Genomic DNA, 26,392 nt, shown 5'->3' with positions numbered 1-26,392 from the left:
GCTCTGAATTCAAAATAGTTCAAAATGTGTAGATTCCTTCCTTTATTTTATTTTTTCTTTTTTAAAAGGTAAACACGTTGAAAGTTACGGCCCACCGGTACACCACATAATATCGTGGAGTTTTCTGTCCGATTTATAAATACGATCATTCTTGCCGGTACAATCGGTGACATTTCCTCGTGGCGAATGCTATTTTCAACCTTATAGAAATATAAATGTTTTTTTGACATGTGATGGAAATAGCGCTGGTCTTTTTTTCTACATTCCATTCATTTGTTCACATGCTATTACCTAAAAAACAAGCACTATTTCCCTTACATGTCAGAAAGCATTTATGTTTCTATAAAATTGGAAATAGCATTCACCTTTCCTAGTAACCGAACGTTTTTTCACCGTCTTAGAAAATTCTTCATTTGCTTAACGTTGAAAAGGGCTATTAGGAGTCGTATCTTGAGACATCAAATTTGAATTCCTACGTCGCATTCGAACAAATTTGATAGGTAACTCATTTAAAAAATGTGTTTTATTTGAAATTTATAATATTTAAATTTTAAAGTTGATTGACAAAACAATAAATCTAATTATTGTTTAGCTAGTAATAAAATAATGGGTAAATAAATAGATTATTAAAATATTCTTTTTATAAATTATAATAATAATTATACATATGAAAATCCACCTAATTATAAAAATAAAAATAAAAATTAACATTATTAAAAAATATTAAATAAATAACTTAAAGTTTTAACCTTATTAAAAAACATTTTACTTTCTAACAAAATTAATATGTAAATTTTAATATTATTCAAAAATATTAAATAAATAATTTAAAATTTTAACATTATTAAAAACATTTTACTTTCTAACAAAATTAATAAGATTTATCTAATTCAAGATTCTAAACTCATATTTAGTAAAATTTATCGAATTTTTAAAATTTTTCCAATTGATTCCTATTTATATCACAAAATATTAAATTGGTAAATTTTCATACCCATAATTAACTAGAAAGAGTTTGACTGCCTCACATTATGAACCAGGAGACATATCCAATACACAATTAAAACTAAACCTATCCAAAAGATTTAAAAAATTTGTAATTGATTTTTAGTTGGATATTGGAAGACGTTATATAATATTTAAAAAGATTGTAATTGATTTTTAGTTGGATATTGGAAGATGTTATATAATATTTATCTATTGAAAAGTTTCGAAGGGTATTTATTTTTTATATTTAATAAATTTATTTCCAAGTTAATAATTTATATGTTTAAATTATATTAAATATTATTATAGATTTATTTTAATCATAGATTTAGTAAGTGTAGAAAGAAATCAAATCTTTAAAAATACATATTTGAAAAAATGTTTTTATTTTGGGAGATATGATTTCTCACCCTTTGGTAAATGTGGAAATAAGCTGAATATATAATTATATTTATATAAATTTCACATCTCAATGTAGAGTGTAATGTCTCGAGTGAATGTAAATATTTATTTACCGCATTTGAATAAAGTGAATACTATTAAAGTTTATATAATTAAAATTATTTTTTATTAAAAGTTTCATGGAAAGTGAAATGCTAGAATGATGGCAGTAATTGTGTTAGATTAAAGTTATATGAATAGTGAAATATCAGAATGTTGAAAGTTTTACACATCTCATATGTAAGTAGTTAGGTTAGGTGGTTACCCAACCCTAACTACTTCCTTGGAGATTTATTCCCAAGCTAGGGATGAAGAGGATAGGCGTATCTGAGATCAAAGAAAGATTTTAATTCAGAAAGCATGTCAACTGTGCAAGAAGGACATACAAGTTGAAGGAGCTAAGTCTGATTAAGATTCGATAGCTACTATTATTTAAGACTTTAAGTCTTAAGGAGAAATCATGTGAGAGGATAGCTCGTGGGGAGACTCAAGCTCAGGCTGAATAGCGAGGCTGGAACAACAAATCTCACAATTGGGAGGAAAAACAAGATGATTAAGTCTGGTTAAGACCAGATAGCTACTATTATTTAAGGCTATAAATTTAAGGCTATAAGTCTTACGGAGAAATCCTGTTAGAGGATAGCTTGAGGGGCGAGGCTGGAACAAAAGTCTCACAATTGGGAGGAAAAACAAGATGATTAAGTCTGGTTAAGACCAGATAGCTACTATTATTTAAGGCTATAAGTCTTAAGGAGAAATCCTGTTAGAGGATAGCTTGGGGGGGACTCAGGATGAATAACGAGGCTAGAACAACAAGTCTCCTGATTGGGTGGAAAAACAAGAAGATTAAGGTGTGTAACGTGGGGACAATAGGAACATTAGCGATAGACACTCTGGAGCTAACTAGAGGAACAATTATAAGATTTATTCTATTAGATATCATTTTTGGGATTCAACTGCGTTAAGTAAGTCATTCAAAGTATGACCATTTATTCTGTCAAATAGAACGATTATTTTACCTTTTGTTTTAAGTAAATTATCTCTGTTATTTTATTAGCTCAGAGGATAAAGTAAAGACCATGTGTAACCTTGTAGATGGGGTAAATGCCAATCTAACTAGAGGAACGATTATAAGATTTATTCTAGTTCAGAGGATAAAGTAAAGACCATGTGTCACCCTATAGATGGGGTAAATGCAAAGCTAACTAGAGGAAAGATTATAAGATTTATTTCGTCAAATATAACGATTATTTTACCTTTTGTTTTAAGTAAATTATCTCTGTTATTTTATTAGCTCATAGGATAAAGTAAAGACCATGTGTAACCATGTAGATGTGGTAAATGCGAATAGTTATTTCTCTATTTTATAAACTCGAAGGATCAATTAAAGACCATGTGTAACCCTCTAGATAGGCTAAAATGGGAATATTTATTTATGTTATTATACAAGAATCTTATAACCTCATAGGGCAAAGTAAAATACCATGAGTAAAATACAAAATGTAGTATGCAGACATAAAAAGATGCAAAATAAAATCAAGAACTTCAATAACCCTGTAAATAGGGCAGGAACCAAATATTAGTCTACAACTATAATATACTTGTTATAATTCTAGTTTAGCAAACAATGGTGTATGGAAACCATGCTCATAACTAGCCATAGCCACGGTACATGAGTCATGACAGAGGCAAACAACTTAAAATAGAAATATAAATGTACAGAACCTGGAGCAAGAACTGTATAGGACAACCAAACCTATCATAGGAAAAGATTCATGAAGTCGTACCACATTTAAACCAGAATTCATCCTTCGAGAATTTTGGTGAGGATTAAGAGAATCCAAAATCACAACAGAGTAAAATTATAAACCCCAACCGAGGGAAACCCATTGAACATAAAAATATCATTCAATCCATTTAACGAGACAGGAACAAAGCGTTGATATATATAAAAGCTAAAAAGGTTAAATTTATATACGAAGAATAAAGAATATACCAAAACTTCAAAAACAAGGTTTTCGCTGTAGATCAATGGACTTACAACACTTCACCTCCATAATTTCCCAAAATTCCTAAATTAGTTTCTTCAGTAGTTAAAGAAAGAAGTTAAATCTAGTTCATAATACTCTTGGTCGCAAACCCTTAACATTTTAACATCAAATTTACAAAATCAACAATAATTCCTCTCTTGCTAATATGGCCCAAGGCCGTTAACATTTAACACAGCCTGAGGCTATTTCAGAAATTAGAAGTCTCATTTAAAAATATACATAATCAGAATTTATGCATAATTAGAGAAAATTGCTAAAACTCTTTCCCAAAAAATAACTAAACCCTTAGTAACTACTCGAACTGTATATGGAATTTCCCATTGGTTCCTTGCATGAAGTCTGCACGGTTCTGTAGGCTGAGCAAAATCAACAAATCCATCAACAAATGAACAAGAAAAGCTTGAAAAACCCCGATGAAACCTAGACAACAAAGAAACATAAGAGTAAGGGCTAGTTGAAGAATTATTAAACTGAAAATGATAACACAGACAATAAGTTGGCTAAATGAGAGGAGACTCATAGTTATCTAAGTGAAGACAACCATCTAGATGCATCCAGAAGTAGGAAGAACACCGAAGGGTAACCTACGAAGCAAAGGTACACTCTTAAGCTCCATTGTAGTGTGATTGAGAACGAGGAAAGATGTGCAACATTAAGAAAGGAGTAACCATGCAGGAATATTCACCTAAGAGGAAGCTCAATAGTGGACTACAATCTACACCTCTGCCCCAGAGATGAGAAAAATGACCAACTACCAAACCTTAGAGGACTTTCGATCGGTGGGCATCCAGATAAACCATTCGATCGGGAGACTGTCAGATAGCTGTCGATGAATCACACTTACCAATACATGGAGGGCCAGCTGTGATGCATACCGAAGACTCCAGATGCAGTCTTTTCCCGGTTATAGGGTGGCCAACCACCCGAAAGGATAAGTGAACAATCAATACTCACTATACCAATTCATAGTTCTATTTAATACAAACTATAGACTTCGACCATGTGACTTCCATGGCATTGAAATCTGAATTCCGTAGTTAAAAAAATATAATTTGAAATGATAACAGTACTTTGTAAAAGTGAATTTGAAATGCTTGGTTTGATCATTGTTGTAATATGTATTATCGTTTCCTTTTACTGACTAATATTTTTTTTTATGGGTATATGACATGTGGTATTAGAGTGCTCAGGTGACAAAATTGAGACCTCTAGAAAATAAATGAGTAACAACATTTTTGATGTAGACAAAGAGAGAAAAGAAGCCAACATGAGGAGAATGGGAACTACAACACACCGATCTATGACAGGAAAAAGACTAGCATATTCTTAGGAGGCCAATCTCGAGGTATGGGTACAATTGCGGGAAGACTTGTGTAACACTAATACTAAAATCTCGGAAACTATGAAAGAGTTAAGGAATGAAATGTCTCGGTTACGGGAAGATAATGAAAGGTTGATGCAAGAGAAGGAAAAGATCACGAAAATTCTGTCTAATAGACAGAATCAGTGACAACCAATTCCCAATCCTAAGCACGGGAGCATGACTGGCGAACAAGAATTTCATAGTGAGAATGTAGAAACTTAAGGCAGTGAAGAGAATCAAGAGGAAGAATTTGGTAATGTATCAGAACACAAAACGTAAAAGAGACAGAAAGTAGAACTACAGTGAGAATTTCAAAAATTAAAACCTCCCCTCTTTGATGGTGAACAAGAAGAGGTAGTTGAGGCCTGGCTCATCAATATGAACAAGTATTTTTAGTTGTACGAATATGATCATAACTTAAAGGCTCGATTGGCCATTTTTCAGCTGCAAGGAAAAGCCACCTTGTGGTGGGAGGAAGTAAAAATGGTATGTGGCGTAAATGAGCAGAGCATAACTTGGGACAAATTTCAAATATATTTTAAGCATAAATATTAACTAAAACATTTGATCCGGATTTAAACAAGAACGCAACAAAATACAGAGATAACCATATACACAAAGATGCAGCAGAAATAATACTTCATTTCATTAATGTAAAATACTGAAATATGCTTACAAACAGTAATGGAAATAAACCAGCTAGGGCGATGGTAGCTTATCTATGAGAAGAGATGTGGTGGATACATGCCTCTGAACTCTGTTACAATGAGGCTCGAAGTCCTATTTATTGTTGAGAAACAATGGAAAACCCTTCACATCCCGAAACCTAATGCTAGAAGATGAAACGCCAAATTGTGGGCCCCGTTTGGGTGAATTGGTACATCAATTTCCCGGGGTCGTAACTTTGGCATACGATCTCCGTTTGATGCATACAATAGCTCGTTAGAAAGATCTATCCGAGAACTATAACTTTGGGAAGGGAAACATCAATCCATGGACCCATGTTGCCCCCATATTTCCCAAAAAATGTCGTTTAGGGCCTCAAAATGGCTCCGGAAGTTCAGGACCTGAAAAACTGCTAAAAATAGTAAACTTTGCTACAATTTAGGAAACTGAAAAAAACTGAAACAGACAGTTGTGGGGGTCCAAATGGGATAGGTGGGTGGCCACCAACATCCACTTGGATCATTCCTCCCCCTTTAGGAAGCAATGTTCCCCATTGTGTTTAGTTCCTCCCTATGATGAGGAAGCTTCCACTGAGCTGGGTCTCTAGAGAGTTGTTCTGCAATCTCTGATGTGTCCAGAAATGGTGGGAAGCATGGTCAATGACGATCCACATTGAACAGTCGGTGTAAGAAAAGGAGTGGAGGAGTGTTATGCTTCAAAGCATTGTTTCCCATAGCCTTGGTACTGTTGTAAGGACCATGTCGGAGTGGTCTGAGTTTCTAATGGGTTTTGGTGAGGCGTTCTCTTTGCAGATGTAACCAAACTTTGTCGCCCACCTGAAACTTGTGTGGTACCCCTGTGGGTGAGGAGAAGTTTTTCCTGTGTTCTTTCATGACCGTATCCCTCTGCTGCTGTTGCTGCTGCATGGAGGAACCCTTCGTGGGGGTCATGGATGCGGTGACGATCTTCCCCTTACTTTGGGAGCAAACCAGACAGATGAATTTCCTACTCTAGGAGATGAGCTTGCTGCCTTTCTTAGCATTGATCAAAGAGGTGGTGGTAGGTGGGGCTACCTCTGGTATCCTGTATAATGAATCACTCAAAGAAATAATGACAACGCAAGGCCTTGACTCATACATAGCATGTCACCTCCACAAGTACGACTGGCCTAATAGTACATCACAAACATCCAGAGGCATAACATCACACAATACCTCGTCTGTGAAGGGCTTGATGATGTAGGGAAGGCGGCACAGTTGGCATACGTTGAGATGTCATCCTTCATGAAGCCACCCGATACTGTACGGCTGCAGATGTGGTGTAGTCGATATGCCCAACTGCTTCACGACCTCTGCTGAAACGAGGTTCTTTTTGCTGCCACTGTTGACAATGAATTGTAGCGGCGAATCATTCACCCACATCTGTGAGTGGAAAAGACGTTCCCCCTCCTCTGGATCTTTGGGCTCATTTTTCTAGATCTTGGTGGTGGAAACAGTGGCACTGGGATCCGCATCAATGATTTGCTTCCCTTTTCCATTCCCCTTGTCGGGTTCTGGCTCAGGGTCAAAACATGCATCTGATTCGGAAGCCTTCAACTCAGCCACCAGCGACTGCTTGGTCTTACACTCACTTGTGTTATGAGTGGGACTCTTGTCGAACTCACACCACTTTCTATGTCCTTCTTCAACTTCGTGGTGTTGTTCTTTTCTTGCGGCTTCGACTGGTTGTCTTGGGTCTCCCCACCTTGGCTTTATCCTTTGGGCTTCGGATTTGAAGATCCAAAGTATCGCTTCTTCTGTTTGAACTTCTACTCGATTTTGACAGCGTATCGATACGCTGTGTTGAGCGAGGAGATGTCTAGGAACTTCATCTCTTCTTGGATGTATCTGTGTAGGCAACCATGGTATTTGAGTACCAGATGCAGAGCAGAATCTTTGATACCCAACTATGTGCAAATGGTATGAAAAATGTTTGTGAACTCTGGCACATCTTGTTCCCTTCCCTGCCGAAGCATGGTCCACTTTATGTATTTGTCCTCATAGCTTTTGACAGGGTAGTGCTGCTCCTTGATGGCATCCCGGAATGAATCCCAAGTGGGTGCGGCTGAAAATAGTGAGCCTGTGCTTTCATTCTTCTGCTCGCAGTAGGTTTCCCACCAGTCCTTGATGTGGGGGGCTGCTTTGAGAAGAGTGAAAACAATCTTTTCCTGACTCAAAAATTTATGAACAGAAACATATCATTCTAGCAGATTTAACCATTTATCTATGGCATCTGCATCTATTTGACCCTCGAGGATGGGGATTTTAAAATTAACCGGTACCTTAAATGGTGTGGCATTTCCAGAGTAGCTGTTGGAAGCCGATGCATCACCTCTAGGTAGCGTCTAAAGAATCTGGGCAAAGTTGTCCATCATCGCGTTCCTTTGTCGCTTGAGTGCTTCTTCGAGCAAGATTTTGATAGGATCTCCTACCCCCTCGTCTTTCTTTTCATCCTCCATGGGATGTTGTCGGGATTTACGAGGCTAGTCTTGCAAAGGTTCGATCAATTCAAGCCCTAACTGCTTATATCCTGACCTCGTTGGGGACATGCAAAGAAAAATAGAGAAAAAGCAGATCGCTCTAATACCACTGATCTGAATTTAAACAAGAACGCAACAAAATACAGAGATAACCATATACACAAAGATGCAGTAGAAATAATACTTCATTTCATTAATGTAAAATACTGAAATATGCTTACAAACAGTAATGGAAATAAACCAGCTAGGGCGATGGTAGCTTATCTCTGAGAAGAGATGTGGTGGCTACATGCCTCTGAACTCCCTTACAATGAGGCTCGAAGGCCTATTTATTGTTTAGAAACTATGGAAAACCCTTCACATCATGAAACCTAACCCTAGAAGATGAAACGCCAAATTGTGGGCCCCGTTTGGGTAAATTGGTACATCAATTTCCTGAGGTCGTAACTTCGGCATACGATCTCTGTTTGACGTGTACAATAGCTCGTTAGAAAGATCTATCCAAGAGCTATAACTTTGGGAAGGGCAGCATCGGTCCATGGACCCATGCTGCCCCCATATTTCCCAAAAAACGTCGTTTAGGGCCTCAAAACGGCTCCGGAAGTTCAGGACCTGAAAAACTGCTAAAAATAGTTAACTATGCTACAATTTAGGAAACTAAAAAAAACTGAAAGAGACAGTATTGGGGTTCCAAATGGGATAGGTGGGTGGCCACCAACATCCACCTGGATCAAGATTATGTGACGAGGAATCCAAGGAGTTTCATGACCTTCGATTGGGTCAACTATCTATGGATGAGTTCATAACAAAATTCACATCCTTACTACGGTATGTTGCATACATATGAGAAGAACAAGCAAAGGTGCAACGGTTTATCAACAGTTTGCCACTATTTATGAAAGAGAGAATCGAGTTCGATAACCCGAAAACCATGGATGAAGTCATATGAAAAGCTCGATTATGCAATCAACAAAACAAGCTAAAAGGAGATGGAGGTAAAAGATGGAATGACAAAAAAGGAAATAAGTTTTCCTCCAATGGTAAGGGGAACAAGACTATAGTCAATAGACATCCTAAATGGTAGGCAGATAGAAATATGAATAGAAATCATCCTATGTTCAAATTCCCCAGTGAGTCCAAGACAAATGAACAATCAGTGAGGATTGAAGTAGAGGTAGCAGCTAGACCCCCAGTATAGTGTTGGGGATGCAGAGGACCCCATTATGTTAAAAACTATCCACACCGCAAGGGAACTAATCATGTGGCACAACTTCAGGAAGCATAAATGGTGGGAGAAGTGCTAAGATGTATTCCTAAAATTAATGTTGCCCTTAAAGACCATAAGGCGTAATACCAACCGACCATAATAGAATTTGAAGGTAAAATATTCGATCGAACTGTATCTATTTTAATTAATTGATGAGCTACTTTGAGTTATATTAGTCCCAAAATAGTAGAACAATGTTGTTTGCAAGCTGTTAAGTTTAAAAGTCCTTGGTTAGTGAAATTAGCCACGGGAGCCAAAAGAAGAGTGTTGGCTAGGGTCAACAGTTGTCCCCTACAATTAACAGGTTAGTCTATCATGGTAGACTTGAATGTGTTTCCCCTAGGATCATATGATATTTTAGTATGCATGAACTAGTTGGAAAAACATTATTCCCTGATTAACTGTAAAATCAAAACTATTAACTATATGGACGAAGAACGAAAGAGGCAGGAAATTTAGGGGATAACAAGACCATTAAAATTGAGACCTGTAACAACCTCTCAATTGGAAAAGTGTATCCACAAAGGATGTTAGATTTACGAAATACATGTAGGATAGAATAACTCAAAAGAAAAGTCTATTTCCTTAGAAAACATACCACTGGTGTAGAATTTTCCAGATGCGTTTCTTGAAGAAATTTTGGGACTTCTGCTAAAAAGGGATATAGATTTCATGATTGAATTGATTCTAGGAGTTGCTTCGGTATCCCGAGCTCCTTATCGCATGAGTATACCAGAGTTAAGAAAACTAAAAATGCAGTTACAACAACTGCTTGATAAAAATTATATCCGACCAAGTGTATCACCTTAGGGAGCTCCCATGCTTTTCGTTAAGAAGAAGGATGGAACCTTGCAAATGTGCATGGAATATCGCCAGTTCAATAAACTAACCATCAAGAACAAATATCCTCTACCTCGTACAGACGATTTGTTTGATCAAGTGAAGGGAGCAACCATATTTTAAAAAATCGACCTCCCCGCAGGTTTTGATCAGATTAGAATAAAAGAGGAAGATATAGAAAAAACAACCTTTATAACTCATTATGGGAATTATGAGTTCGTTGTGCTGCCCTTCAAGTTAACTAATTCTCCTGTGACCTTCATGTGCCTTATGAACAATGTATTCCATCAATATTTGGATAAATTTGTGTTGATTTTTATCAATGATATACTAATTTACTCTCGAAATGTAGAAGAACATAAAGAACATCTCCGTATTGTTCTACAAGTTTTAAGAGAACATCAATTATACACCAAGTATAGAAAATGTGATTTATTTAAAGAACGAATCCAATAGCTTGGGCATGTCATTACTAGGCATGGAGTAGTTGTAGACCTAGAAAAATAAAAACTATAATGGAGTGGCCAGCACCAAAAGATGTGGCTAATATAAGATCATTTATGGGTATAGTCGGATACTACAGGTGATTTGTTGAAGGATTTTCCAAGGTAGTATATCCCATTAACTCTCTGTAAAAGAAAGGAAAAGTTTTTAAGTGGACCATGGATTTTCAAAGGAGTTTTGATCAACTTAGACATTTACTCACCACCACTCCCATTTTAAGAATTGTAGATCCAACTAAAGATTATGTGGTTTGTACGAATGCTAGCAAGGAAGGTGTAGGAGGCGTACTAATAGAGGAGGGTAAGGTTGTTGCTTACATGTCTAGGAAGCTTAAGGAGCATGAGCAAAAGTATTTAGCCTATGACTTAGAGTTGACAACAATCATTCATGCATTAAATATGTGGCGACATTACTTGATGGGTAAGAAATTTATGTTAATGACTGATCATCATAGTTTAACAAACTATTTTAAGCATCCCACTCTGAATGCTAGGCAAGCTCGTTGGGTCGATCTCTTAATTGGATTTTATTTTGAGATGAAGCGCTTGAAGGAAAATAGAACCATGTCGCAAATGCTTTAAGAAGGAAGATCAACTGTATATATGAGGTATCATTCAGTGAGGTAAGAAAAACATTTAAAGAGAAAATTAAAGAGGCAACAATGCAGGATCTGGAATATAATTTTTTATGGAAGCAAGCTAACATTTTGAACATAAATGAACAATAGCCGAGATATGAAATAAATCAAGAAGGCATACTGATTTATAAAGGAAGAATGTATGTACCTAACAAGAAATATATTAAAAAATTAATTTTAGATGAATACCATAAATTTCCCTATGCAAGCCACCCCAAATATTAGAAATTAATTACCACACTCAGAAAGGAATATTTCTAGCATGGCATGAAGAAGGAGGTGGCTGAGTATTTGGCCTATTTTTTGGAATGCCAGGAAGTGAAAGTAGGACACTGTCACCCAACTGGATTTCTCCACCCATTACCTATCCCGGAATAGAAATGGGAAATTATTTCCATCGATTTTATAAGAGGGTTGCTTGAATCAAAAAAGCAGAATGATTCAATAATGGTGGTAGTTGATAAGCTAAGGAAACATTCTCACTTCATACCACTACAATCTACTTATAAGGTGGCTCAAATTGCTAATATATTCATGCAGACTGTTTTTAGGTTGCACAGTATACCAAAAAATATAATTTCCGACCGTGATGTAAAATCTACTTCAGAATTCTAGAAATCTTTATTTGGAGGTCTAGGCACTCACCTGCATTTCATCACTTCCTGCCATCCTCAGAAGGTTGTGCAGATTGAGTGAGTAAACCAAGTAGTGGAGGATATGTTGTGAACCTATGTTTTGCAGCAACCATCTAAATGGGAGGATTATATATATTTAGTAGAGTTTTCTTATAGCAAAAACTACCATACCTCTCTCCAAATAAGTCCATTTGATGTATTGTACGGGCATAAATGTAGGATTCCATCAAATTGGGGTGGGCCAGAAGATAATTTAATGCTAGGACCACATATGCTAACAAAAATGGAAGAGGTGCTCAGAAAAGTGTGAACCAATTTAAAAGTCACTCAGGACTGACAAAAGAGTTATGCTTATTGGAAAAGAAGTTTCTGGGAATTCCAAGTGGGAGATCATGTCTATGTTCATGTTTGAGCCAAGAAAAGTACATTGCAATGGAGTGGATGCGCTAAATTAGCACCCATATTTTGCCGTCCTTTCCAAATTTTAGCTCGAATTGGACCTGTGGCTTATCAACTTGCTCTACCCAACTATATTCGTGCACATAATGTCTTTCATGTTTCCATGTTAAAAAAGTACATATATGATCCTAACCATATAATCAATTGAGATGATATATAGGTAAGTCAAAAGAGTTAAGTTAAGAATATGGCCTATCATATATAAGGCTGCAAAGCTAATTAAAAGCAAAAAAGAGGGCTGACTAAAATTTTGTTTTGTTTACAGGTCGAACCAAAAGGCGAGTTCTTGTTTGAACCACTCATTATAGTCGATTGAATAGAAGTAATGCTGCGGAGATGAGTTATCACCCAAGTTAAATTGCAGTGGCGACACTTTGGGCCAGAGGAGGCCACCTGGGAAGATGAACAGGCTATGAGGGAGACTTTTCCAAATTTATTTCCAGTAGAGAAACATTGGAATGACATTCAGTCTTGGGGGGGAAGATGTGATGTTCCTAGTGAATGTAAATATTTATTTTCTGCATTTAAACAAACTGAATACTATTAAATTTTATATAATTAATTATTTTAATTCAAAGTTTCATGGAAAGTGAAATGCCAGAATGATGGCAGTAATTATGTTGCCTAAAATTACATGGAGAGTGAAATGTCATATTGTTGACAATTTTACATTTCTCATATGTCAAGTAGTTAGGTTAGGTGGTTATCCAACCCTAATTACTTCCTTGGATATTTATTCCCAAGGGAGGGATCAAGAGGATAGGAGTATCTGAGATCAAATAAAGATTTTAATTCAGAAAACATGTCATATGTGCTGGAAGGACAAACAAGTTGAAGGAGCTAGGTATGGTTAAGACTAGATAGTTGTTATTGTTCAAGACTATAAGCATTAAGGAGAAATATTGTGAGACAATAGCCAAGGGGAGACTCATGTGAAATGGCGAGGGTAGAAAAACAAGTCTCACGGTTGGGCGGAAAAACAAGAAGATTAAGGTCTGTAACGTGCAGACAACAAGAACATTAGTGACACACATATAATTGTACTCTCGAGATAGCTAGAGGAACGATTACAAGATTTATTCTGTCAAATAGAACGATTGTTTGTCCTTTTGTTTTATGTAAATTATCTCTGTTAGTTTATAAACTCAGAGGATAAAGTAAAGACCATGTGTAACCCTCTAGATAGGGAAAAATGTGAATAGTTATTTCTGTTATTATACAAGAATCTTATAACCTCAGAGAGAAAAGTAAAAGACCATGAGTAAAATTCAAAATATAGTCTGTAGACATAAAAAGATGCAGAAGAAAATCAAGAACTTGAATAACCCTGTAAATAGGGTAGGAACCAAATAGTAGTCTACAACTGTAATATACATGTTATAATTCTAGTTGAGCAAACAATGGTGTAAGGCAACCATGCTCATAACGAGCCATGTTACATAAGTCATGACAGAGGTGAACAAATTAAAGTAGAAACATAAATGTACAGAACTCGGAGGAAGAACTATACAGGACAAGCAAACACGTCATAGGAAAATATTCATGAAGACATACCACATTTAAACCAGAATTTATCCTTTGAGAATTTTAGTGAGGATTAAGAGAATCCATAATGACAGCAGAGTAAAATTATAAACCTCAACCGAGGGAAACCCATTGAACATACAAATATCGTTCAAGCCATTTAACTAGATAGGAACAAATCGTTGATATATATAAAATCTAAAATGGTTAAATTTATATACGAAGCATAAAGCATAGACCAAAACTTCAAAAACAAGGGTTTCATCGTAGTTCAATGGACTTACAACACTTAGCCTCCATAATTTCCCAAAATTCATAAATTAGTTTCTTTAGCAGTTAAAGAAAGAAGTTAAATTGGGTTCAGAATACTCTTGGTTGCAAACCCTTAACATTTTGAATTTAGATTTACAAAATCAACAATAATTCCTCTCTCCAAAATATGGTCCAAGGCCGTTAACATTTAACAGATCCTGAGGTTTTTTCACAAATTAGAAGTCTGGTTTTAAAATATACACAATCAAAATTTATGCATAACTAGAGAAAATTCCTAAAACCCTTTTCCAAAAATTAACTAGACCCTTAGTAACTGCTTGAACTGTATATGGCATTACCCAGTGATTCCTTGCATGAAGTTTGCAGGGTCCCATAGGCTGAGAAAAATCTCAAAGTCCATCAACAAATGAACAAGAAAAGCTTGAAAAACCCCGGCGAAACCTAGACAGGCAAGCAACATAAGAGTAAAGGCTAGTTGAAGAATTATTAAATTGAACATGATAATAGAGACAACAAGATGGCTAAATGAGACGAGACTCATACCTGTCCGAGTAACAATAACCATCCCACTGCATCCAGAAGTAGGAACAACATCGAAGGGAAACCTGCATAACAAAGGTACACTCTTGAGCTCCATTGTAGAGGGATGGAGAACGAGGAAAAACATGAAACATCAAGAAAGGAGTAACCATGCAGGAAAATTCCCCTAAGAGGAAGATTGACAATGGACTGGAACCTAACCCTCTGCCCCGTAGATGAGAAAAGTGACCGACTACCAAACCATGGAGGAGTTTAGATTGATGGCTATCCACATACACTGTTCGATCGGGAGTCTGTCCGAGAGCCGTCGATGAATCACACTTACCAATACATGGAGGGCCAAATGTGATGCAAATTGAAGACTCCAGATGTAGTGTTTTCCCGGTTCTAGGGTAGCCAAGCACCCGAAAGGATAAGTGAGCAATCAATACTTGTTGTACCAAATCATAGTTCTATTTAATACAAGCTATATAGTTTGACCATGTGACTTGAATGGCGTTGAAATCCAAATTCCGTAATTAAAGAAATATACTTTGAAACGATAACAGTACTTTGTAAAAGGGAACTTACAATGCTTGGTTCGATAATTGTTATAATATGTGTTATCGTTTCCTTTTACTGACTAATAATTAAATTTTTTTTATTGGTATGTGACATAGAGAAATATTCTTATTTCTAGTTTCACTAAAAGCCTTATAATATTCTTATTTTTCTATTACATTTATTTCTTTTAAATGTAATATGAATAACATTGATAATATATATAGGTAGATAGGTAAATAAATAACTTTAAAAAATATTGTTAATATTGAAGTTGTATATTCTTATTAATTAAATTTAAGTATATTGTAAATATTGAATTTGTATATTCTTATTAATTAAATGGAAAGATGAAGTTTTGAAATGGAATTGTTATCAATATGAATCATTACTAATCCTGGCAAGGTAGTAATCGATTTTTTTAAGCTACTAGTTTAGTATTGACTTATATGTGTTTTAATTTTGAACTTTTAAAAATAATTATTTATTTCTCAAATTATTAAAGAAAATATTTTTGAAACATTTTATTCGATAATAATTTTAGTGTATTACTACATTCTTTGCACAATAGAATTCCATTGGGATAATTGTCTCATAATTTTTTTTCCATAATTTCTAAATATAATTGCAATATTCATGCCATGATGTTTACAATTTTAGTGTGTTACTACATTCTTTGCACAATAGAATTTCATTGGGATAATTGTCTCATAAATTTTCTTCCATAATTTCTAGATATAATTGCAATATCCATGCCATGATGTTTACCTAATTGTGTCGTGAATTTTAATGCAAATCTTCATAGAACAACTCAGAATATAAATTCATAAAAATAACCCATATTTAAGTAAATAATATATTTGTCATTAGTTACTATCGATCAAAATTTATGCATTAATTACTATCCATCATAATTTATGCAAGTTCTTACATAAAAAGGGTATAGTAATAAGATGTAAATAAATAAAATTATCATGATTTATTTCCCACCATTCTTCAAAACTTTAATAAGGAGTAAAAGTGTAAATGTGTAGACTTACTAGTAGTTACTACCCATCAAAACTCACACAATTCCCTATGCCTAAGTATGAAATTAATTTCTCCACTTTCAATACCAATTTATTAGTCATTGCCAATGCCTATAGCAATAGATTCTCTGTTGACCACTATTACTTTTGCATTGACCAATGCAAGGTATAATGTTTAACTTTGAAAAATTATTGTGTAGGTTTTCTTAGAGAATAATGTCTAACTATTGTGGCAAAGACTAAGTTGCTATGTAACATTTGTTTTAAATCGATCTTAATTTATAGCTACTATTTATATTTTGTATAGCTACTATTTATATTTTGTACGTATTTCACATTGAAATATTTGTATTTTTAGTTATAAATTTATTCATCAAAGTTATCATTTTTTTATATGTTTATTAATTATATGCTATGGAATACCATAGTTAGGAATATGACTCATCCTTATTCAAATTTATTTGAATGTTATATGCATATTATGATTAATTATATGTAATGAAGTATCATGGTTATAGACATGAATTATTGTTATTTAAATTTATTTGAATTTGATAGGTATCTTTTAACTTTTTCTTTGAAAATATTATTTTTAGTTTTATTAATAAATAATTTTACAATATAACAAATTAAATTGAATAGATTTATTATTTTTATTATTTTTTATTTTTTATTATTTTAATTGAATAGATATTATTTTTTATTGTTATTAATTTTATAATCTAATGTTTTATTTTAAAGACACTATAACATTTCCCTATTGAATTATAGAATACATTTTTCATAATTAAATGATTATATATAAATATTAGATTTTGGATAAATAGTGAATAGATTTATTACTTCATTGATTAGCCTGAGTTATTTATTCAAATGATTATAACTATTACTATTAAAAAATGAAACAGATTATTTGTAAAAAATATATATGTATAAAGAGTAAATAATTTCTGAGAATTATTATATGAGTATTAGTCTTAAATGAATGAAATAGATTATTTAAGGAAGAATATATATTAAAAATTACTAACTCTCACATATGATATATAGAACAATTATTTTAAAGAAAAAGACACCATGATTTAATTGTACTAGTAGATATATTTTATGGTTTAATATAAAAGAGATTTTCCATAAGTTTAACAATTAATTTGTAGATGAGAAATAGTTATATATATATAAATTATTATTTTAAATAAAATATTTTAATATCGATATTTAATGTTAAAAAGTAATTGATTGTAAATGAGACTATAGAAGAAATAGTTTTTTGAAATATTGTAGTATAGTTTAGTGTGCTTATTAGGTTTTGGCTTTAGCCAGGCGATGCCCTCTTGATATCCTTCTTTTATGGGTTTCTTACTTCTTTGTGTGATTCTGCGGCAGCTCTGGCTTCTCCTATCTCTTTAGTGATATTTCGTTCGTCTCTGCTCAGGACGCGAGAAAATCACTATATACTGAGATGTTTCGCAGGATGGTTTCATTGACGTCTCTGCCTGTGAAGACAATGGGTTCTACTCCTGGTTCAAGTGTTGCTCCTTATTCAAATCTTGTCTCTAATGATGCTCCTTTGTCGTATGCTTCAACCGTGTGTGTTTTGAGCAACCATCCTATTTCATCTACGATGAGTTCTAGTGCAATGACATCACATTTGACTTTTGTGAAATCATAAAACATATTTATAGTCCTCTCCACCGAACCAGAGTTGGAATTTGGATTTTTTTTTACGAGTTATCTAATTTTTTTTTTTTTTAACTTTTTGGAATGATATTCTTATAATAAATTAACTTTTCACCAATAATGATTAAATAAAAAATTACTCTTAAATAGTATAATTATGTTAAAGTTTCACATATTTACGATAAGTAATAAAATAAAATGACTATAATAGACAAATGATTTGTAAAATCTTGAATCTTGGTTTGAAATTGGGTGGAAAGCTCATAATAAAATATTTGGAACTCGGAATGAAATGTCCTTGCCCTGAACATGCCATAGCATTTGTATGCATGAGATATAGCTAAAATGCCATAGCATTTTTATGCATGAGATATAGCTAAAAATATCTTATCGGACATATAAGATGGCAAACATAGCAAAACTAATATGCATGAGATATGGGACATATAAGATGGCACTAGCAAAACTAATATGCATGAGATATAACTAAAAATATCTTATATGGCAAACATAGCAAAACTAATATGCATGAGATATCGGACATATAAGATGGCAAACATAGCAAAACTAATATGCATGAGATATAACTAAAAATATCTTATCGGACATATAAGATGGCAAACGTAGTAAAACTATTGAATGTTATCAATAAAACCTAGGAAGTAGATTTATTTTATTTTTTTTGGTAGGTAAGACCCATGAGGATTTGAACCAGTGACCTATCACACGGAGTGCCTTAATAATGCACCCATTTGCCATCAATACAAAGCCCCATGGGCACCTAGGAAGTAGATTAATTGATATGATTTATGTTATGATTTACTTAATCTAATATGTATTAGTGGATCTAAAGGTAAAGTACATTTTATCATATATATTTTAGCATTGCTTTATATCATGGGATATATCCTAATGTTAAGAAGATTGAATGCATAGTATTTGAATGATTAAAATTATAATAAATGGACATTGTAGATCTATTAACATCATGTTATATGATTTCCTCTATTATTACATTGGTAGAGAGCAAACACTTATAAGTATTAATGTGGCAAAAGCATGCATCAAATCATTCCTTCTATTTATCACCAAAATGTAGTGAAATCAATATATATAAACAAAAAAACCAATGCATATTAAAGTGACATTGAATAAAATTATAACAAACTCATTCTAAAAGGGCTTCATATTGTATATAACTAGTTTATTTTTTAGACAAAGGAGTTTTATTGAAAATTCAAAATAATTTTCACCTTGGTGTATTATTTAGAGATTATACACTTTAATATAACTTGTAGACATATCAACTAAAAAATAAATATTTTTAAATTATAATAGTTTTACAACTCCAATTGTGGAGGTTTTAACAAAAAATGTTGAACATTTGAAACATGTTTATTTCGCTTATTGAAAGTATATAATTAGTCCTTGTTAGGGTACTTGATGGTTGTCCATTGCATATCTTTAAACTGTCATTTAAAAACATAATTTTTATTATACCACTAGAATATTTAGATTCCCAATAAGATGAAGTTTCATGCAAATTAGGAGATAATTTCTTACATTATCTAATATAAGGTTTGATATAAAACAGAAATATATGACACCCTAAAAGGACACAATAACATACCACCAATTTCCCATTTTTAGATCCACTGAATAAGAGAAACTCATTTGACAACAAATTATTAGTTGATACATATACATACTATTGCAAATGATTGTTTACTCCAAAATGCAGTTACACCAAACTGATGTCACAACATACAAATTCCTAAATCCCATTGGTCTCAAGTTGTCGAAAAGCTATGCATTACATGCAAAGAAAGAGGGAGATTGGTTGTTTGTGAAAAAGAAGTTCCTCATATTTAAATACATTTTGAGAAGTATAAAGAGAAAGATACTATCCCATATTAGGAAAATTCTCCAATCTAAATGTGTCATATATTTTATTGCATTGTTAAAAAGTTTGATAAGTTGTGTGACACCTACCTATATGAGATACAAATGGACAAAAAAAATAATGAACATCTCATTCTCCAATATGTACTGTAGTGGAGCCTTCACTAATATAGAACTTTATTCTCTTAAAATTAATTTGACATAAAAATGTAATACTTTCAACTTAATTATACTCATTATGTTAGACCTCAAATTTGTTTTTTCATAAAAATGTGTATGCTTTGGATTCTTTATATTTTTAATCATTATCTATGTTTAATAGATTTGGGTTTAAAATAAATATATACTTTTTAAAATGATGGGGATATAAGATTTGAAAGTATTTGTATACTCTTGTTTGCACTAAACAAAGCACAGTGCACTCTACAATATACCCAAATATGGATTAGTCATAATGTGACTAAGTTATATTAAGTAATCTTAATAAACTTTAAAAAATATAACTTAAATTTATATTAAAACAAATATACCAAAATAATAAATAATTATTGTTTTTATAATTGAATTATCTTCCTTTCAAATATTATAATAAGATAATTTTTATATTTGATCTCTCTGGCCACTTGGTAGATCCCTAGTTAAAATGGATCTAATTTGGTTTAATTATTAATTATAATTAGTTATTAACTTTATTTTATTTTTATTTTTAATTTAATTTAATTATTTATTTTATTTTATTTTGACTAAGTCAAATGTTATAAAGGAAATTATAACATCTCTACCATATTAGAGAGTGCTTTACTCACAAATATTTTAGAAAAGAGGGAAATGTTCATTTTCTCAAAATATATATGTGGTAACAAAAAAAATATTTATATAGAAACCAATTTATTAAATGAAAATTTCATTACTGAAATACAATATTAAAGAAATATCTCCATTTAATTGAAGTGTGTTGTTTTATTCATTATTTAATTTAGGGAAGTCCATCCAAATATGTTAGAATGATTATTATTAGTAATTAAATTTTTTCTTATCCACGAAATGACTTTTTTCATGTTTTTTTTTGTTAATTTTAATTGAAATTTGTTAGAGATTTTTAATTTATAGAGTCCATTTATACATTCAAAAATTATTTTAAATAACAAAAAATCACAATCTTACTTGAAATTGTATAACATAGTTAGAAAGACCCTTTCATATATAAATTAAAGTACACATTTCTTATCTACAATTTAAAAGGAAATAAATTCCCTTATAATAAATTCAATTAAAATTATAATTATTTTTTAATATAAATATTATATTTTTAATGTATGATGTGAAATAAGAGCTAATAAACCTTATCATATTAATTAAAAAAACACTAATTTTCATTATTATTTATATAAATATTTTAGTTTAAATGTATTCATACAAGTATTTTAATTTTAATTTAAATGCATTCAAAATTAAGATTATGCTCTCAATCTTACTCAACACCACAAACATGAAAATATTGCTTTAAGTATATTTCCACGCAATGAATTATTCATTACTATTTGCAAATACTAGCGTTCAAATAAATCGCATTTGTCTTAAACCCAAGATACCCCATTTAAAAAAAAATAAAAATTAAATTAATGCATAAAATATGACATCACGTGATTTTACATGGTCATTGATTTTTTTTTCCAGTGAATTGCTCAGGTGGACTGTTTATAAAGTTGTATTTATATGGTGAATATCTTTAATGTGTGAATTTTCCTTCTTGGGGATGATTAAAAAAAAATTGATCCACAAAAGCTTATTGTAATTAATCACAACGATGTTAACTCCGCCAACAAATTTAGAGCTAGCATTCTTTCTCTGTCCAGGGGCACCTCCAGTCGGACTTACTGTTGCCTTTTTCCCTTGATCTTTGGTCTTTGGCCTTCTAAAGGATGTATTATGTTGTATTCACATGCTTTTAAAAAAGCTAACCATTCGAATGAAGGTAGACACAATGCCTGAGATGTAACAAATTTGGCATCACTGGCCTTCGTCACCCGAACCTTAATGCATTTTATAGCGAGCTCTTGCAGATTCGCCGCATCACTGCCCTTCCTCACCTCAATGCAATTTACAGCAACCTCTTCCAGTGTTCCTCGGAAGCCTCCGTTTGTTGTAGCGGAGGAAAGATTTCTTCAAAGCCGTCATTGGTGCTATCAGTGGCAATGCATTCCCTCTTGGGATTCACATCCCATAAAGATGAAGATGGTTTCAGAGGGGGGTTGCTTGTGGTGGTCTCCGCAAAACAGAGCAATATAATCCCATTAAATTTGAAAATGATCCGTTAAATGAACCGCTTGCAACAAATCATTTATTTGATTCAACTCTGAGTTTACACCCTCAGAAATGGTAGACAATCATCAACCAGTCATCCACAAAAATCTCGTTCTGCTATTTGGCTGAGAAAATAATATGCATAAACGAAGAAAAAAGCAAGGGCGGATTTCCTCTTCGACCAAAATCCCGTTCTGCGGCTGACAAAATAACGTGCATAAACAAAGATAAAAGTAGGGGTAGATTTCCTTTGGGTTTTCCTGATGCCTTTCCAAACTTTCATTGTTGCACGCTTAATTTGAAACATGGAGTCGAGGTAAAATTATCCACACAACCATTATCACTTACAACAGGAACATTACAAACACAGACACGAAGCGAAATCGTTAAAAGGTGGGAGACAAACGTTGCCGAAGACAGTATGGCCTGCCGGAGGCCGGACAAGTGCCCATGTCGAGGAGAACAAGCGCCCGACAAATCAGTCTACTACCTTTGCTTCCGCTTTCTTCGTTGAATGGGTATTAATGATGGTTTCAACAAAAAGTTAACCGTCAAAAATACATCTTGAATTGTTCCAAACACGTCTAGAAAAATAAGTTTTAAATATTTATGACCATCAAATACGTTCAAAATGCCGGTCAAATTCCATCCCTGACGGGGACCATATTCTATATCTGCTTGAGATATTTTAAAAAACCTTGTTATGGGAACCCAGATCTCTAGGATTCCAATACTGGATGCTCCTCTAATCGAAGTTCCAAGTCTGACTGAGACAATAAGGAGGCTAAATTATTCTATGAAGTTAGGTTATTTTGCAAGTTTTATAGCTTGTGCCAAGGTTGGTTGACCTTCACTCATAGATATCTAACCAATGGAAGTCATATATTTCTGACGAAGTGAACATCTATCCTCTAGCAAGAGGAGTTTTCATGGCGGTTCTCAACAAAGTTGAAGATAGATCTCAAATCTTGAACTTTGGTCTATAGTTTCCAAAAACATAGGGCTCTTCGTGAAACCTTAGTTTCCCTCCTCTAATCCCCTCACAACATCTCTCTAATATGATCTAGTTGGGGTAAATCTTCCCTTTCTCTTACAATGGTGGAATTTTCCCTCATTGACTACAATGGGTAACGCATTAGGAAAATTCTACTATTGAGGTGTAAACTAAAAATAATATGTGAAGCCGGAAATGGATTTTAGTAAGGAATTTTCTACTAAAACTAAATTAAAGGTCCTAGATTCTTAAGAATACAAAAGCTGGAGAATGAAACTATGTCATTTCGTTGAAAAGGTTGTTATGCGGATGGAAACTCCATCAAATCTTACCCCAAAGCTGGAAAAAAATACAGCAAAGAAAACTAGTTGAAAACCTCATTGGTGGGATGGTGCCACCTTTCATCATTACTCAATATCTAAGAATTTCTCACATTGAGAAGTATTTCTTGATTAATGGGAGGGTGCTAACTTGTGAATGTCTCACATTGAAAAGTATTTATTGATTAATTTTGGGGTCTGACTCATACTCAAAACTCTAGTGTCACTATAGGTGTATTAGGCTCAGAGGTATAAGACCAATTTTTTTAACTTGACCTTTGTGTTCTTGGGATAAATATTTTTATTTATTTTATTACTACTGAAACTTATAACTTATTTTTATTATTGATGGAGATTTCTAGAGTAGAACTATGTAATCTATGAGATTCGTTCAACGTTTCGGACGGTGACTACATCTATCATCATGGAACAAAGAGCACTAAAAAGTCTTGCCAATAAATGAGTATTGAAGAGCTTCTTTATAGGAGAAAGGAAATTAGATATTTGTTAGATTAACGGTCACAAAAATAAATAAGTTCAAAAGAATTAATATTTAGAAATTATTTTTTCATATTTATGTTTTGGAAAAATTAGAAAGAAAAACTATATATTTATTAATTGAAAGGGATCGAAGAAAATTAAGATTTTTTTTATAAATTAATTAAATTAAAATTAAGAAACTTAGAATTCAAGTCAGAATTAATTAGTAAGAGTGGTGGTAGAGAATTAAAATAATTAGATAATGAGGGGTTGTAGAGAAATAAAATAATTTGATAATGAGAATTGGTTAAAATTAACTAAGTAAGGGATTTTTAATAATTTAAATAATTTATATAAGAATTTTAAAATTTTAAGATTAATAGTTGAAATTAGAAATACTAGGGATTAGAATGAAATAATGAGGTTTTAAGAATTAAAATGGATTTAATTAAATAAGGGTTATAGTATGACTTAAATTTTTTTTTTTTTCTAAGAGAATAAGAGCTAATTAAATTATGGGATTAGGATTGGTTTATAGTAAAATTAGAAATTTCAAATTATATAATGATTGATTGAATTACAAAATTTTTTAAAATAGAATATTAGTAATAAAAATAAAATGATGGTTAAGAATTAATGAGTGATATCTTAAATTACAGGTTTTTAAGATTGGCTAAATCTGTAATTATCTTTCTTATTAAAACTATTAAGCTTTTTTCCAATTTTGAGAGTTTCTCAGATAATCCAAAAATTATAAAATAATATAAGGACTAAAATTTTTGACTAATCAAAACAAATTAAATCCTTAGATTTAGATATTTTTCAAAAATTTATATAATTGCTAACCTTATTGCTATTCCACTTTAAAGCGAAGCATGAGGTGTTTTCGCCCCCATTACGAGTCCACTTATACCTAAAACTACATAAAAGTGAAAATAATTGAATAAATCATTTAAAAGATATTCAACAGTGAAGTGTTATGATTGTACTAGAATAAATTTTGAAAGTAAACAACGGACTCAAGTCATAAGTCATAATAATTGATTCATTGTTCTATAATACTAGTTTTTGAAAATGATTCTTCGTGTACAACATTATTTCTCTCATTGTATGGAAAGTTAGATGGTAAAGCTGGTAACACTTAACTTTCAATATATATATATATATATATTATAATAAATTTATATTATTAATATTTACATCGAAAGTGTTATTATTATGATTATTATGATTAGTTTGGTTGAGTAGATTTAATTAATAAGATCTATGTATTTTTGTCTTGTTCTCTCAAAATAAAAATTGACACATGTCATTACAAAAATGTTTTTTCTTAATTCCATATTAAATTAAAAAGAAAGATTATAATTTCTAAATTTTGAGATATTTTGATTTTTCATTCATTTTTAAATTAATTTATCATAAAATTAAGCTTTATCAGATTTTGAAAAATAAATCTACAAAAATATTAGAATATTATATATATATATATATATATATATATATATATATATATATAGATATATATATAAAATAAAATTGATTTATAATAGAAAATTAATATTTATTATATAAATTTGAAGATATAAATATTTTTGACATATCGTCATGGAATTCGATGGGAAGTTTTATATTGTTTTAAGTTTTCTAAATCCTGTTTTAAATGAAAAAAAAAAAATATTTATAAATTTTGATATATTTTAATTTTTCATTGCCTTTTAAATTAATTTATTACAAAGTTAAATTATTTGGGTTTAAAAAGATAAATCTATAAAAATTTTAGAATAATATATATAATTCAAATTATAATAAAAAATTAATATTTAATATACAAAATTTTAATTTATATTATTAATATATAAATATTTTTTATTCTTTTATTATGATTATATTACATTAAGATATCGTAAAAGAGGGAATAAAAATATTTAGCAACAGTGAAGAATGATGAAAGATGTGATGGAGCTTCAACTAAAATTACTCAAAGATGTGATGGAGCTTCAGGGAGAGTGTAACAAAGTACTTAATTCCTGTAGATAATCAAGGAGTAATGTAGATTTTGTGCCGCTTTCTTTAATCGATCTTATAAATTGGATGTGCTTGTAATCGGTCAAAGCTTTGGCTAAAATCAATGCCACTGGTGTTTCTTTTACCCAAAAATGGAAAATTATGGGGTCTTGGATGGTGAATTGAAGCATTTAAGGATTGATAGTTCTATTCGCAAGCCCAAGCCTAAGATTTTAGGCGACATGCTTGGGAATTCACAGGTATGACCTAGAAATTGGTTGGTGAATTGAGGATTGTCTACCTTAGAAGATAACTCCTATTCCAAAAGAAAATTATGTAATTGTAGTCAGTACAAGTGAGATGCGCTACCCATTTTGTTTACATTTCTCTTGTCCTTCTAAAAGGACTTTTATATTATCATGGTTCCCATATTTA

The sequence above is a fragment of the Pinus tabuliformis genome, chromosome J (assembly GCF_031772625.1).
Source record: "Pinus tabuliformis cultivar Carrire ecotype Pingquan chromosome J, CPIR1, whole genome shotgun sequence".
NCBI lineage: Eukaryota > Viridiplantae > Streptophyta > Pinopsida > Pinales > Pinaceae > Pinus > Pinus tabuliformis.
The sequence above is the reverse complement of the archived record's forward strand: the minus strand, read 5'-3'. Positions refer to the sequence as shown.